The sequence below is a fragment of the Myodes glareolus genome, chromosome 27 (assembly GCF_982192425.1).
Source record: "Myodes glareolus chromosome 27, mMyoGla1.1, whole genome shotgun sequence".
NCBI classification, from domain to species: domain Eukaryota; kingdom Metazoa; phylum Chordata; class Mammalia; order Rodentia; family Cricetidae; genus Myodes; species Myodes glareolus.
In genome coordinates this window covers 7,727,251-7,741,906 of record NC_142052.1, presented here as the reverse complement: position 1 = coordinate 7,741,906, position 14,656 = coordinate 7,727,251, and the positions used below count along the sequence as shown (strand labels likewise).

Genomic DNA, 14,656 nt, shown 5'->3' with positions numbered 1-14,656 from the left:
TCCAGAGTTGCCTACTGGCAATTATTCTGCAAGGTTTTATTAATCACAGACCTGTGAAAGTTGGGGACCAGCAAGACCACCACCAGTGGAGACAAAGAAAAATGCTTATGATTGACAGAAAGGAGGCTAACCTATCTGAGGTTTCTGATTGAACATCCCTATTCATGCTTTGTGCAGTCAAGCTTTATGCATGGCTGTAACTGGCAGAATTATAATTGAGCACCAGGATGCTGTGCCTTTCTTCTGACTATATAGGTAGGCTGTTTCCCACCCCTTTGGGCTTGTCTAGGACCCTTTTCTCCTGTGCCCTACACACCGGTATTCAATATTAGGACAATAAAAGCTTCTCCCAAATGCCTCTTTGCATACTTGCCTTGATCACGAGTGGAACATGTTGGGTGGCTATCCAAGGAGCAGACAAGACCCTGGGGTCTCCATCCTGGGTAGCAGCAGTGGCAGTGAGGAGAACATGAAAAATTCCAGACAGCCAGAAAGAGCTGGGTGCCCTGGACCCAAAGCTATACACTGTTAGATTAGGAGACAACTGAAAAACTCCAGAGAGCAGTTGGGGGCAGAAATCATAAGAAGCTAAGACTGCAGCACCCAAGGGGTCAAGAGACAAGGAGTGGAATTAAGGTTATGAGTCGGCTGGTCCTGGTCACTAAAAGAGTCTGAAAGTACTACCAAAGTTGAAGGTTCAGGTATAGCCAGAGTTCAGGGACTGCAACTCTAGCCAGTAGGTACTGGCACTCTGAGCCCAAAGCAAAACATCTCAACTTGACCACGAAGAGCAATAAGCCTCCAGCTCCGAAAGCTTGAAGCCATAAGCCTCTTTTATCCAAGGCTTAGAGCTATAAGCCTCTGGATCTAGAAGCTTGTTTTCCCAGGTTCTGGAACTTGGGGTTGTCAACACTAAAGTTACTGCTTGCTTCTTGTCTCTCTTTTATTGGCTAGTGTGAAGGACTCTCCTGCCATCCTGTGACAGTATTGCAAGGTGGTATTTCCAGGGGAAGCTAGAGAAGAAAATCCATTCCTACCTTTTTCCAGCGTGGGTTGGCATCCAGCATTCCTGGCTTGTGTCTGGAGCACTCTAGCCCCTGCTTTGTGGGGACACTGCCTCTTCCTGTGATTGCCTTTGAGCTTAACATCCATGCTCTATCTCAAGCATTTCAATTTGCATGATTTGTCTTTCATGTAAGGCAATGTTTACTGGTTCTAAGAATTACAGTCTGAGAATCTTGCTTTTGTGTTTGCTTTTGCTTTACTTGAGAGACTATCTCTGTGATAGCCATGGAGTCTAGCCCAGAGTGGCCAGGTATTTGCATAATGACTTTAATATTTCTCTGGTTCCCGCTATTTGTATTCAGATGACTTTCTTATTTCCATATCCCAGAGAGAATATCCTAACCTCTATGTCTAAAATTTAAGTTATTTCTCACCATCCTTGCAAAATAATAATGCTATGAAGTAGGACATGAATTTCCTAGGCAGCAAGGCCTTTGACTAGAACAGGGAGGGCTCTCACTGACTCAGGCTGCCAGCCATGAGACGAGAACAGTAGTTAGTACCAGGAAATAGCGGCTTGTCTTCGAACTGTAAAGTTGGATACAATACGCTAACTGAGTTTCCTATGACTATTTCCCTCTATCTGCCACCTCTACAGCACCCAACAATTCTAAAGTTTTATAGATACTGTTCTTACCAAATTCTGAGGATTCCAGCAGGCAGCGTAATGTGTTTCTTTGTAATTTAAAAATATTGAAACGCAACCTCTTGCAGCGCTTGGTCCTTGAGAATTTCAACTGCAGTCTAAACTAGATGGATTTTTTTTTCAAATTATTTAATAGACCATTTCATGTGAACGCATAACAATTTTAAAAGTCCAGTCCTCAAATCCATCAAATTATCTAAAAGTGGTATGGTGTAGTAAGATTATTGAAAAAAAATTATATATAACCCTCCAAATTCCATTCAGAAAACTGAATAATGAGGATCTCAGTCCATAAATGTTCACATTAATAGAAACATTACAGAACCCCAACTACTTGATAAGCACAGGTCACTAGAACCAGTCCTGAGTTTCTGGGTACTGGAGAAATGGCTCAGAGGTTAAGAGCATGGATTACACTTCCAGAAGACCAGAGTTTGGCCCCAGCACCCACATGGTATCTCACAACCATGTAAATACTCCAGTTTCAGGGGATCCAGCACCCTCTTCCAGCCTCCTTGGGCATCAAGCAGGCACATGGTCCAATACATATAAGCAGGCACTCATATATACACATAAAATAAAAATATAAAAATCTTTAAAATGCCCTAGAAGTAAACGGAAATTTTTAAAAGAGATAAAAGCATTTTTCATGCAAATACAAAATTAATGCATGCAAAAGGTTTATGACTAACTAGCAAGTCAAAGCCATAAAGTATTGCTACCAGTTCAAAGGAGAATTCAAGGAGCATACAAAAATAGGTAACCAGGAAAGTGAAAGGCATTTACTTATGCAAAGTGCTAAAAATACAGAAGATAATAATAATCAGTTGCATTCTAAAGGCAAACAGTCTCATTTCTGGGTAGGGGATGCATTTCTGTAACTCATTATGAAATCTTTTAGTGACAGAGGAAGGTTCCGGGCCTCTGAAAACCCATCACTCAGAAAGGTACACTCGCTAGTCTTCTCTGCCTGTTTCAACACACTTCATAATTTTACCTGACGAGGGAAAATTTCTTGACAAATTTTCCAAAATTTCAGGCCTCCTGATAGTGTATCACTACACTGTGAGTCACCGAGCCTACTCACAGGCCACAGGCTGCTATCCAAAACCTAGAGCAAGAACGCACATTGCTCCAATGCTCAGGCTATACCCACACATACGTGTAGGTACATCGTGTCTGCAAAGCACAGGGTACTATAGCATGGGAACATGGGGACATGGGGAATACAGTCCCCAGCACAGTACAGGGCTCTGAGATCCTGGGAAATCTTAGACTGAAACAACAGCCCAAATGAAATAGGACATCAAATTAAAGAGAGAAAATCATCCTTCCACAGAAAACAGGACCCTCCCCGCACACACCATACATGTGTCACAAGGCAAGGTAGAGGCTTAGGCCCTCAAATAAGTGCAAATTGGTTCGTGTTACATGAAAAACACAAATGTAAGATATACTCAACAGACATTTGATTCCCACGGTATCTCCCCAAATTAAGTCATCACAAAATTCCTCAAAGTGTTCACTGTAAACTTTGGGTGTCATTGTTCAAACTGGGTAAAACATTTAAGAGTTTGTATACATAGGCTACATACGTGATTTCTAATAAATCTCAGATAAAAATAATGCTGACATATTGAAAACATGCTTGCATTACTTTTAAATAGATATTGTGATAGTCAACCTTCAGTGCCATAATGAAAGTTCAGATGATTAACTTGTTTGCTTATGATGTATGTACACAAATATGCACACATATGTGCACCCGCGCACCCACATGCTTAAGCTAAAGGAGTATGTCTAACACCTTCTTCGCTCACTCTCTACCTTATTATTGGAAACAGGGTCAATCACTGACCAGGAAATTTGCCCTCTGGGTGGGCTGACTGGCCAGCGCACTCCTGGGGTTCACCTGTTTCCATGCCCCCATACTAAACTAACACACATGCAGTCACACATAGCTTTTGCCTCATGTCCTCTTGTCCTCACTGCAAACACGCTTACCCAATGAGCCATCTCCCTACCCCAAGATAGTTAACTCATAAAAAAAGAATTCATCTGGGCCCCTAGTACTGAAGGCTCTGGTCTGTGATGAATTGGCACCATCGTTTTGGGCTCATGGTGAGGTAGGATGTCACAGTAGGAGTAGATGGTGGCACACCAAAGCAGCAGCAAGCAATAGAGAGAGAACAGGCCAGGTTCCATCATAACCTTCAAAGGAATAGCTCCAATGACTAAGGACCACCTTCCAGACTCCACTTCCTAAAGGTTACTTCACTTCTCAAGGGTACCAACTTGGTGACCGAGTTTACAACATATGGATGCTGACAAGACTCCAAGATCTAAATTCAAGAAGACAACAACATTTATCACATATATATAATATTTATGTATATATGATAGTTTTGTTATATATGTCACTATATATAATAGTTTATACAATAATCTATATGGATTTTAATACTATATATATTGTACTAGATTTACTACCTGACATTTAATTATTAAATAAGTTTTACAGCCCTAAAAGTTACATGGAAGATTTAACATTATCTTCTCAATAAGCTTATGGTTTTGTCATTATTCTAGATACACATACACACACAAACACACACACACACATACACACACACACTCCTTCCAGGAAACCATAAAAAAGAAAGGTTTCAAGCGCAAGCACAGCACTGAGATCAGTGTGCAAGTAAATGCTCTATCTGATCAGAATTACCTGTGAAAAATCCCTTAACTGCCCAGAAGGTACAGTGTCATACCACTGCTCAATAAAATTCACCGAAGCCAATTTTTCCTTAAGCATTCTGTCAAACACCCATTCCTTAGGACTCGGGTAACTTCCATTTTCAAGGCCAACATTTCTAGAAAGATAAGAATTTCTAATGTTTACAACTGTATTTGACAGAGTATGTTGGCCAAGTTTACAAAACACCGACCCCGTGAGATCATGATTTCAGAGTTACGGGATGTCCTTGTGAGTCAGACAGCTTGAAAAGGCAGGGAGAAGAGAACCTGGAAGACAGGGAAACACGCAAGTGTGCAAACTCTCACTCATTCCTTCGTGAGTGCCTAGCTTGACGGGTATCATAAGCAGGGTGTCAAATCTGAAGACAAAAGGCCTGAAGGTGCGCTGTGAACTGCATTAACCTACAGCGGATTAATGGACGGGGGCGGGGGAGAATGAAGGACAAATGACCGAATACGGCTGTTACTATGAGATTTGTTCATATCAATGAACCAAAATGAGGAGATTAGCTCCTCACTTTCTCTCTCTATTCTCTGTAAGCAATTTCAGAATTGCCCCTAAAGGAAAGATACAGCAGAGACCACACTTTCTAGTTCAAAATAAATAAATCAGCAAAGAGGTCTCGGAGAATGATCAGGGTCTAAAACACTCACCATGCAAGCTCGAGAATCAGAACTAAGCTCCCCAATAACAACATAAAAGTCAGGCAGCCATGAGACAGGGTCCCTGGGAGTAAGAGGAAGACTAGGAAGCTGGACTGGCCAAATCAGCAAGCTCCCGCTTCAGAGAGAGATCACGTCCCGGTAAAATAAAGAACAAACGAGAGAAAAATCGGATGACAGCCTGGTATGCACATATAGGCACACGAGTGCACACCCTCACACGTGACTACACATGTTCATGTGAACATACCACAAACATACACATGTGCAAAATAAATACATGGCAGAGGCAGTTCTCGGACTTTGAATAAGAGAAAAAGATCGACAGTTGTAAAAACACAAGAGATGGGGCAAAAAGAAGTGCGTGTAATTTATTTTCTCGGCTTCCTGTCTTCACGTAAAGTTCCTCATCTGAATTTTCATGCAGAACATTGAGAGTTTCATTGTTTAATGAGACTGCCAGTCCCAAAGAGCCCTTTAATGGAAGTGTTCAGCAAGCACCTGGCACACTTAGACAGTGAAAGGGGGAAAATGTGAGACCGTAGTGCCCAGCACAAGAACTTCAACTCCAGTTCCAATGAGTGAGCAGACCTCAGCTAACAAGGCAAAAAAGACTAGAGCCTGCCAGCATTCAATGCTTGTACAACTGAGAGGCGCTTCATCAGTCTGCGTTAGCAAGAATATGAGCTCCGTTAGACTGCTCAGAAATATTTATTTTCAGATTTTTTTTATAAAAGGAACATGATGTTGCCATAGAAACCTATTGCTAAGTAAAGTAACATATATCTAATCTATTTGGAACACATCCTTTTCATCTGTGAATACAATAATTTTTTTTTTAGAAAATATTTTCGACAAGGTTATGTCTTGAACCTGACTTTGATGGCTGCCTCCCTAAACAAGTCTCAACAGTTCACGATTATTTTTCTTTTAATTCGATACAGCTTTATTGAGCATCTAACATGAGCCACTGTGTAAACGACAGAGATACAACCGGAAACAAGACTGTCAAGCATCTGCTCCCAGGGAGCTTACATCTGAATGTGAAGGAGAGGGCATGGGGTTCCTTTCTTACAAGACCAAGAGCTTGCATGATGGGCCTCCTGTGGTCCATTTAGCAAGGGTCTAGGTGCAGAGGGGAACAGATCTAGATTCCCATCTTGTTTGTCTCTTAAATCACTAACTGTAAGGTCCCAGGTAACTTGTCAAGGCTCCCCTTAAGACATAAGAAGCAAAAGCTATGTTTCACTTGTTAGAGTCTTTATGGTCTTAATGAAGGGAAACCGATTATTTCAGTAACTGTGTGCCACCAGGCAAATCCTCAAAAGATGAGTATTTGAAAACAAGACCACCCATAGGGACACTAAAGTCTAAAGAAGCATTTTAAGTTGTGTTTAGTCATGGGATTTTTCAGTTTCCTCGAGAAACTGATAGTTAGGCTATCTATAACATCAATCACTTTCATAGCAGATGCTAAGGAACACAAAGCTATAGCCTCCTTTCTGTTTTAAAACCTAAGGATTGGAGAAATGGCTCTGCAGTTCAGAGTACTACTGTTCTTGCAGGAAACCCCATTTTGGTTCCTAGCACCCACATGGTGGCTCACAATCACCTGTGACTCTGGTTCCAGCAGATCTGATAGCCTTTTCCAGCCTTTGTGTGAACCAGGCACGCGCCTGGGACACACACACATAAATGAAGCTAAACACTCATACACATAAGATAAAAATAAATAAAACTTTTATTATTAAAAATGCCCTTAAGACTGTGCTACTTAATTGCATTAACTTAATTTGTTTGGACCTGCTCCCCTCATACCTGCAGAAGAATGAATTCATTTCTAATGGGAATTCAATGTAATACATAAGTGTAATACTGTAAGCAAAAAAAAATATGGAAATGGCAATAGATAAAGGTATCAACAAATACTAAAAAGAATTAGGTAAGCACTGAATTACTCATCAACGCAAGAAAATCTAGAAGCCAAAGGCTAACAAGGCTGTGAGAAGAAGACAGTTGAAGCCTCAGAACAGAGAGCACCAAATGCTGCAGGAATCGGAGGTGAGGAATAGATCTGGAATCAGAAAAGCAGGCTGAAAACTGTTTAGGAATATAGGCTCCACAGCGTTTCCTCCACAGGCAGACAGGTTGTTTCCACTAAGCACGTAGAACTAGGGAGCCTAAAGAAGCAGACAGCAGGTACAACAGAAGATGGGGAAGGCACCCCCTGAACTGCTGAGCTCCACCACAGGGGCAGTTTCCCCTCACAGGAGCACAAGTCCAGACGGCTGCAGCAGCCTCCGTGTGCTTCCCGCCGGGTCCTCACCACAGAGCTGGGAGAACCATCTTCTGGCTCTCCCAAGTGAGCTTTCAGAGTGACTTTCCTTACTTGCATTTGCTACATTGCAATGATTGTACACTTACTTATTTTGATTGAGATTAGCTGAAATGTAATTCTATATACAAGATAGCAGTGTTGTCAGTGATAATAACACTGGCAACCTTTTCAGGACCCTATCTCAAAAAACAGCCCTCTCTTTTCTCACTAGGATTTATTCATACCACATAACACGGCCCTGGACTGAGGCAAGGTCACCCACAGGCCACACCCTTCTTTCCGTCATCCTTTCCGAGACCTGGATAGCCCCGCTTCCGCTCACATCCACCTGCCACACTCCACAGTCAGCTGCAGAGCAAGCTTCTCATTATGTGTCTCATCCCTGCCTAAACCTAGCAATGATTTTCCTCGGGCCTGGAACTAAGACCCTTAATCAGCATAGCTTCATGGTTTTATTTTTCATCATTTTCTATCCTCTCTAAATTTCATTTCTAAGCCTTTTTTTTTCCGTACATGATGCACTGAAACTGCAGGATCAAATACATCATACGCCTCCTTGCCTGCAGGTTCGAGCATAGTAATTTTTTTCTGCCTAGAAGGTTCTCCACCTGTAACTTTCATTAGCACATGGGAATCTATTCAAAAGCAAATCACTGTTTAACAGGATCTATTCCTAACATTAATAGGATCAAGGACAAGAGTGTAAACTAAGGAGACCCATGTTTTCTTTCCTTCCTTCCTTTCTTCCAGGCTTCTCTTCTCCCCTCTTCTCCCCTCCCCTCCCCTCCCCTCCTCTTCCCTTCCCTCCCTGTGTTGGGAATCAAACCCACAGATTTGCACAGTCTTGTCAAGTTCTCTACCACTAAGCTGGACCCTCAGTTCTACCCCTTCCTACTCTATTCCTACCCCATGTCTTGAGAGACCTCTTCAGAGACAGCAACACCGTAACATGAGCGGGCCTGCTTGTTTGTTGGGGGTTTTTCTGTCCTCCCTGGCCCCTCAGCTGTTTAGTCCCAGAGAAAAATCACACACAGATCTCTGTAAGTTATAATGCTGATCGGCCCATTAGGTCAAGCTACTTACTACCTAACTCTCACATCTTGATTAACCCATTTTTCTGATCTATGTTAGCCATGTGGCTCAGTACCTTTTTCAGTGGGGCAGCTCACATCCTGCTGCTTCGGTGATCTGGGCAGGAGTGGGAAGAATCAACTTCTTCCTCCCCAGTATTCTCCTGCTCTCCTTGCATCATTTCCACTTCCTGTCTGGTTTTCCCACCTATACCTCCTGCCTGGCCAATCAGCGTTTATTTAAAACATGACTGACAGAATACAGACAATTCTCCTGCACCACAACACCAGCCACGTATCCATTCCTTGTAATTGTCTTGTCCACAATGTCGATATTCAAGAGATCGCAGCTTGGAAAAGTCCATGGAGGCCTTGGTGGCAATTTCAAATTTTTTTTAAAAAAATCTATTCTTCTCTTATACATACATCCCAACAAGAGTTTCCCTCCTCCACTCTTCCCAGTCCCCACTCTCTCCCCATCTCCCCCAGATCCACTGGTATCCCCTTAATCTTCAGAATAGCAGACTTCCCAGGGATATGAACCGAACTTGGCATAACAAGGATTATTAGCTCAGTTGGCTAGGATATGGTGCTAAGTTCAGGCTATTTGAACACATAATGCCAAGGTCTTGTTACTCATAACATGGAATAAAAAGGGCCATGACATGAGACGAAGACCAAAGAGCAACAGCAACAAAAGAGACTACACAGGGCCGCTCTTCTAGTCTATATTACATGACAACATCTCCCAAATTCCCTTATCAAATTCCCTGGAGGGTGAGAGGGTCCACCTTCCTCTTGAAGGTTATTGGATTAAGGTGGAACTTCATGGAGCTGGCTGCCTTGCCACACCCAAATGAGAATTATTCAAGAACACATGAAAACACCATTTCTCAGAGGAGGAAACCAAAACCCTCTATGCTTTATTTATACCCAGGTGCAAGCTCATTTTCACACAACATAAATGGAAGTCTTCTAAAGTGACCAGGCTAAAATGGAGAAGGCACATTTGCTTCTGAAAAAACTTGGGCGACTGTGAACTATTTAATAACCACCAAGAAAACGGGCATGAATGTTTCATAGATGTTCTTGCACGTCTATAGATACACACACATACATAACCATGATATAGCAATTCTACTGCTGGGCACACAGCCCAAAGAAACCACAGTATTTTGCTTTAGAACACTATTGAAAATAGTGAAATCTTTGAAACCATCTACATTTGCAACAAAAGAACTAGCTATTAAATTATGGTGATACAACTAAGACTTTATACAATCTACTTTAAAACAAAAATATCAAGGGATGTTTAAAGATAAAAATATTTATAGCACTTTATGGCACAAGTGCTATAAGGCAATGGGGATGAACTCTTTTAAAGACATGTGTGCTGTGCAGTCAATGTGTGGAAGAAGAGCTACGACATCCGCGCTGAAAGATTAACGACGGGATGGGAGGGTAATGAGGCCGCAACATCTACCACCCAGTGACTGCCAGGTTTCATTAAGCTGATCTGGTTGGCAAGGCAGATGTCCTTTCCAAAGGTGTTTGGTCAGCTAGGACACCATCCACAATAGAGAGGGTATAGGAGCTACGATCCCTACTGGAACCTCCAAACAAGCCCTTGAGGTTGAAGGCAGGCAACTGACCAATACATATAACAATGTTAGAGGCTCTCCTATGCTTCTGTGTTTTCAAGCATTTCCACACATCAATTTCTTTCCCTAAGTTCATGGGTTTTGCTAAGACATACAAACTATTCGTATTCCTCCTGACTACAATGAAAGTACACGACAGGACACGCTAGAGTCAAAGCATAGCAGTAAAGGCCATTCCACTACCATTCCTATCGTTTGTTTGTTTGTTGTTGTTGTTGTTTTTGAGGCAGGGTTTCTTTGTAGTTTTTTGGAACCTATCCTGGAACTAGCTCTTGTAGACCAGGCTGGCCTTGAACTCATAGAGATCTGCCTGCCTCTTCCTCCTGAGTGCTGGGTTTAAAGGCCCATTCCTTTTTTAAAATTTATTTTTTTAAACTGCTTTACATTCCAACCAAGGTCCTCCCTCCCACCCCTCCTCCTGTTCTCCTTCAAATCTTACCCCCCCACACACACACCACAGCCCACTGCCCATCCACTCCTCCCAACAGGTAAGGGCTCCATGGGGAGTTGATGCAGTTTGGCACATTAAGTTGTGGGAGGACCAAGCTCCTCCCCTCTGAGTTAGGTTTGAACATGGCATTCCACCATAGGGAATGGGCTCTAACAAGCAAGCTCATGTGCTAGGGATAGATCCTGGTCCTTCTTCCAGGGGCCCCTCAGATAGACCAAGTTTCACAATTGATTGCCACATATGAAGGGCCTAGTTCAGATTTATGGAAGCTCCACAACTGTCAACCCAATTCTTGAGTTTCCATGAGCTTGGTTCAGCTGTCTCTGTAAATTTCTCTATCCCTCTCTTCGACTGGATTCCTGGTGATTGGTTGCAGGTCTTTGCATCTGGTTCCACTACCATTTCCTAACACTTCAGTCTAACTTGGTTTCTTTGGTGGATGTAAACCAGCCAGCTAGGCCTTAAATGCACAGGCTAGGTCATAGGACACAGGTCAAAGGACACAGGTCAGAGGACACAGATCAAAAAGTTCTGCAGATGCGGAGGAGTTTACCCTGTGCCCATGCCCTCAGACACAAGGATTCTGCCATGAGGTAGATGAATGCTGGGCTACTAGAAGGGGAGAAAAGAGGAAAAGAAAGTGAAGGGGCTTGGAAGAGATGTTTCGCTGACTTCACAATCCGGCTCCAGAAGGGACAACTCCACATTTGGATTCAGTAAAGTGATGGCAGAATTCAGATGGAAAGGATTTATAGAAGCGCAATTTAAATTCAAAAGCTAATTCTTGTCAATGCTACCAACTTGAAATTGAGCTTCCCTTATCGAGCTCGGACGGAAATAGCATACATGATTAAAAAGACTCTGAATATTTTAGCATGCTAAACCATGTTTTGTTTGCAGATTTTGTGAACTAAATAAAAATACACTGGTGATTTATGTTCTTTTTTATTCAGCTGGCCCAGGCAGAAACTCCCAAGTCAATATAATTTTGGTTTTGGTTTTGCACAATCCACCTAGGATTTCTCAAAAATACTTCCTAGGGGAAAAAAAAGACTCAAAACATTCATTAAAAGGCATCTTTCTAAATAGAAAGAGTAAATATGTGTTATTCTGTGCACTTGGCACCCCCTTCGCACTTTTTCAGGTAAAAGCACGCCTCCTGCCCTCATGACACTTTGGGGATCTAGTCTCTGATGCCGTACAGTTGTGCCTGGACAATTAATCACAGAAATGAAAGAGACCCTTGGCCAAGTCCTGAGGTGAGCATGTTGCCTGACCAATTATAGTGAATTATTCACCAGCCAAGATGAAGAAAGCCCAGGACGCCTTCTCTATTTACTGTGTCTAAGATGCAAACGTGAGGCCACAAAACAACAGACAAAGCAGCAGTGAAAAATCAAAGCTTTCTAACGACTCGCAGTAACGGTGAGTTTTCCTGGCTTTCTCTTCTTTAAGGAGAAGGCGACCCGGTCAGTGCAGGCTGGAAACACTACAAGAGCAGACCGCTTTCGTCACTGGAAGACAGGAAAGGAGCCCTTTGGGATACCCAGCGATGTGTATGGGATGAACGTGGCTTTTCCCTGCTTTTCCCCTCCCCCAGCCCTGCCCGAGGCCAGCACTAGTTGAGGAAACGCATTTGCCCGCCACTCAGAGAAGACAAACACTTGAGAAAACCTGTCAGTGGGGTGAAGGCGCTAGAACTGTGCACCCCGCCTGCAGACTGTGGAAGAAGTGCCTTGCTCTTTTTCTCCCTTGGTTCTCCTTCACTTCAGTCCAGGAGGATTGTGTTGGGGCACGCAGGCTGGAACTACACAGCCAGCCAATCTCTGAACAAAAGGAAAAAAAAAAAAATCACAAAAAAAAAATCTGCAAAAAGACATGGAGGAGAGAATCTCCCTACTCAGCCCATGAAGAAACGCAGGTCCCAGGCTGTGGTAGTTTGGATGAAGACTGCTCCAGAGGTCCTCTGCTTCAGTGCTTGGTCCCCAGGTGACGGAAGTGTTTGGGAAGGAGGTTTGAGATCAGAGACCGTCTCTGCCAAGACGGTCATGAACACACCCTCCGAAGCTAGAAGCTTCAAATCAACCCTCCTGTGAGTTATCTTGGCCTTATCACAGCGATAGAAGAGTAACTAAAACACAGGTACACCTGCAAGCCATCTGCAAGGTAGCATATGTAACTGTGGAGAACTGGACAGCTGTGAGCATTGTTGCTCCGGGCCCCGAGGGATGCGAGGAAGAGACAACACCTCTTCCCAGACACACACACACAAAAAAAAAACTACCAACACCTTTGGAAAACTGACTGACACTAGAATTTCCAGCACAATAGATGTAAAACATGTGGTCAGAACACAACCAGATCCATTGCGAAACAAACAAACAAATCAACACTACACAGGCTGTTAAAGGATCCAGTCTTGGTCTCACAAGATAACATTTATTATATGCAGAACACAATCCTAAATTATCTGAGAGATGAAGAACAAACACATTGGACTCAAGAGAAAAGGCAACCAACATATAACACCACCAAAACAGCACGGGTATTAGAAATCTCAAAGGAAGAGTTTCAAGCCGCTATAATAATCATCCCCCGTGAGGCAAAGGTATCCTAGGACCCAGCCTTTAAGCCGGAGTCTCCTGCAACTTTGAGCTCTGCCAGATGTGCATGAATTCTAAAGTCAATTCACACCCACGAGTGTCTCAGAGTTCACACCTTACAACTGCACTAAACTATGGCGGCTGCCACCCACTGGGCACATTCCCCAGGCATTGTGATCACATCATCTTCCAAGAACCCCCATGCTGTCCACCATCTCTGCAGGGCAGGAATTTTACAGATCAGGAAATGGTGAAAGGTTCCAAGGGTTTCCCAAGGTCCTGTATATAATCCACAGCACAACTAAGATTAGAACCTAAATTTGTTTGTCGGCAAAGCATACACTCATGGCCACCCTAGCTACTTTGTTACCATCGAGAGTTAAGGCTACCTAGCTCTTCAGCTCTATAACCCAAAGTCAGAATAAAAAAACAGACGCCTCATAAGAACTTCACAGAAAGCAAAATTTGGCCAGCAACAGCCCACACAACCCAATCTCTCCCCTCACTTCTGCCCCTCAGCATCCTATCCCCTTGTCCCTGTGGAATAAATGAGCTCAAAATGAATTTGAAAAGAAACCATGAGTTATTTGTCAAAACAGCTTTATTTTCTACCCCAGCATCCTAATTACTCTGCTTTGTCTCCTTTCTTGATATGCTGGTTTCAAAGTTACCCTCAATGTTTTCCTTTTCAATTCCAAAACAATACTTACTCAGTGTGAACAGTTTAGAAAATAAGGGAACACATAAATAAAATAAATCTCCATCATAATCCCATCAACCAGAAATAATCACTGCTAGCAGTTCATTTCTTCAAAGCGTATTTATTTTAGAAAGAGAGATGTTTTCTATATCAAGCCCCCTTTACTGTGCCAGTAATAACTGTTTGCTCTAGATAAATAAAGACGACGTTCCTTTCTACAGCTTGTCTTGATCCAGATTTCTAAACAATATAAGACATGGTCACACCGGGTTTAAAAAAAAAAAAAAAAAGAATAAGCAACCACTGACGTACAACTCAGAATGGAGGAAATTATAATGACTGTTTGCTTGTGTCTTTAGCTGACACTTCTAAATGCCTTCCTGTGTGAGACAAGTGAAAAATAGATTTTAGTATTCTCCCATGGCTCTCAAAGATCCATCTCAGGAATATTAAGCATGCAGATTTATTGAAGAAGTATGAGAGACTCTTAATCCCAAGGTCAGCATGCCTATTTTCCTATTTATTTCCTTAGGGAAACCACCCTAGACCTCCAAGCTTTATGGTTTTTTTGCTTTTGTTGTTATCTATAATGAATGCAGTTATAAAAATCTTCTCTCTTTGTCTTACAGGGCTGTAAGAACAGTTAAACTATGGAATCACTTTTGAAACACGAGGTGGCTAGTCCTACACATGTATAGTAAT

At 42.5% G+C, this 14,656-nt stretch overlaps 1 protein-coding gene across 1 annotated transcript in view; it reads right to left on the bottom strand.

Annotated features, from left to right (window-relative positions):
* The window catches only part of Elapor2 (endosome-lysosome associated apoptosis and autophagy regulator family member 2), a 164,234-nt gene that overhangs the window by 83,411 nt on the left and 66,167 nt on the right, over window positions 1-14,656 (bottom strand). The window lies entirely within an intron of this gene.